Here is a 2,544-nt window from a genome sequence, read left to right on the forward strand (position 1 = left end):
TCAGAAAGGAAGAGCAGCAGCGAGGCCTCCCCTTCCTAGAGGCTGAGGGACAATGCTCTGGTGAGGGGCCATACCCCACCGTCAAAAAGGGTGATTCTTGTACTTAGGGAAGCCAAGGACTCACATTAGGTACCTACTGCTGCTTGATGACTCACTCCAAAACTCCAGGGCCTAAACGACAATACAAATGTATTCTTTCTCACTGTGGATCAGTGATTCAGGGCTCAGCCAGCTGGGTGTTTCTGGCTCAAGGCCCCTCAGGAGGTTACAGCCAATGTCAGCCAGGCCTGCAATCTGAAGGCTTGACTGCGGCTGCAAGATCCACTTCCACAGCGGTCATTCATCTGGCCGACAAGTTGGTGACGGCTCGTGGCCGGAGGCCTCAGCTCCTTCCACGTGGGACTCTCTGTCGGGCTGCTTGAGTGTCCACGTGACATGGGTCACTCACTCTGGCTCCCCGAGAATGAGTGATCCAAGAGATCAAGGTGGAAGCCTTAGTGCCCTCTATGACTTAGCTGTAATTGTCCCTCTCCGTCATCCTCCGCATGCACGGTGGACCAGGGCAAGAATAGCGGGAGGAGGGGACCATGGGACCCCAAGGGGAGGAGGCAGAAGTGGGCTGAAAGGTTTATCCAAGGACCTTCTTCTTTGTCCTGCTATTTCGGGACAAGGCGCCAGCCTTTCCAGTGAGCTGGGCCTTGCTCTCTGATTATGAGATTCCCCACAAACCCCAGTCCTGGCTCCTTCCCCCCAAATCCATACCTCTCTCCTTCAGGCCTCTAACCTGTCCCTCTGGCTACCATACGATTCTCTTCCTTTCTCTTGCCCCAAATCTTATGCCCATAGCCTTGTCCCTCACTTTGGCAGCTAAGGGCTTACAAGGCTGACAGGTTGGGTGGCTTAAGTTCTCTCTCTCTCTCTGATGGGAGTGGGAAGAGTTCTGATCTCGGGACCAAGACCTGCATCCCTGGGCGGCACTAGGGTAGCCCAGAAGGGCACGGCTGGTGCTTCCTGTCCATGGGAGCATGACATGAGACCCTGGCCAGACGTTAAGGTCAGCCAGAAGGCGGCCTGCACCTGGAAGGGAGGTTTGGAAGGTGAGCTGGGGATGGAGCCTGGGCAATCCCTGGAGGCCCCAAACCAGAGCCAGGCCCTCTGTTGTGGGGCCCTGCATGGAACGGGGTGGGAGAAGCTGTAAAGGTGGGATGCCCCGCTAGATAGGGAACAGTTTCCCCTGGTCATCACCCTTCCAATCTAATACACACAGACCACAGTCTTGCACAGGGAAAGCCCATTCATCAGGGGTTGGGGCTTCAATCTCAGTGGAGATCAAGGCCCTCTTCAGCTCCCTGAGCTCTCCTGGCCTGGGAGCAGGGGGTAGAAGGGGGCAGAGCATACCTTAGCTGACTCCTCAGCTCCTACACAGGCAACCCACACCCCGGATGCAGGAGGGGCTCCCAGCGGAGACAGGAGGGGAAGTGTCCAAGCCCAGGTTCAGCCTTGTCAAGGGAGATGGAGGGAAGAACCAAGGTGAGTGGTTGGGTGCTGCAAACCCCAAGACACCAGAAGCCTTAGAGAGTCAGCTCCACAGGGAGCCCAGCCTGGGAGTGGGGGCGGGGGGGAATCCCAGGAGGAGCTCAGGTGCCAAGAAGAATAGGATGGTCTTAGCCTCACAGATGGAGAAGCGAGTGCCACAGTCAGATCATGTGCTTCTGTCTAAAATAGGGGAAAGGGGGGATGATTCCTAAGCACATCTGGATGAACTGGTGGGGTTGAGAGGCAGAAGGGATCCCAAATATCAGAAAAATCAACCAAGTTCTTTGTGGCTTTGCCATCCACTCTGCCATGGGTGGGGAGGGGGCCACAGTGGCCTGGTACTTCCCTTTGGGAAAGGGAAGGGCCTGGGTGGGAGGGGGGAAACCGACCAGGATCCATACATACCAGAGGGTCTGCTGAGTGGGACACCCACATGTGAACAAGCCAGAGCTGGCGGCTGTCCTAGGACTACCCCCTTCCAAAGCACTGGGACCCCTGAGACCACTGGCCTTTGGTTCTTCAGGGGCTCTGGTTCCTTGCCTTGCCCAAGTTCTCAGTCCGTCCCCTGGGGCACAGGTTATGAATCCAAATGCCTTTAGACTTAAATGTGTGAAAAGCTCAGGTCTGGCTACTTGGGAGTGGTAGGAGCCTACAGCAAACTGGAGAGTACCTGAAGGCATACACTTCAAAAATTTTTTTTTATGTATCACATACTGGCCAAACAAATCGCAGCTGCCAAGTGAGGCCTCTGGCCATCAGTGTGAAACCCAGCGTCAGAGGTGAAATGAACACAGAACCGCAGTTTAACCCCACACCTGCTCTCCTGCTCTGTACGCACACATGTGCTGTGCACACACACCAGTATCAGTGCCCTGGGCGCTTCCAAGGGTCAAATTGCTGCACCTTCCCATGTCACGGACCCGGTGTGGATGGGTTCCTATGAACTGTGATGTTGGCCCTAAGTCCCATTCCCTGACGCCCTGTTTCCTCCAGCCCCAAGCTCCTGCA

Source organism: Pteronotus mesoamericanus, unplaced genomic scaffold (assembly GCF_021234165.1).
Source record: "Pteronotus mesoamericanus isolate MK-2021 breed Mesoamerican mustached bat unplaced genomic scaffold, CSHL_Meso_final contig_41, whole genome shotgun sequence".
NCBI classification, from domain to species: domain Eukaryota; kingdom Metazoa; phylum Chordata; class Mammalia; order Chiroptera; family Mormoopidae; genus Pteronotus; species Pteronotus mesoamericanus.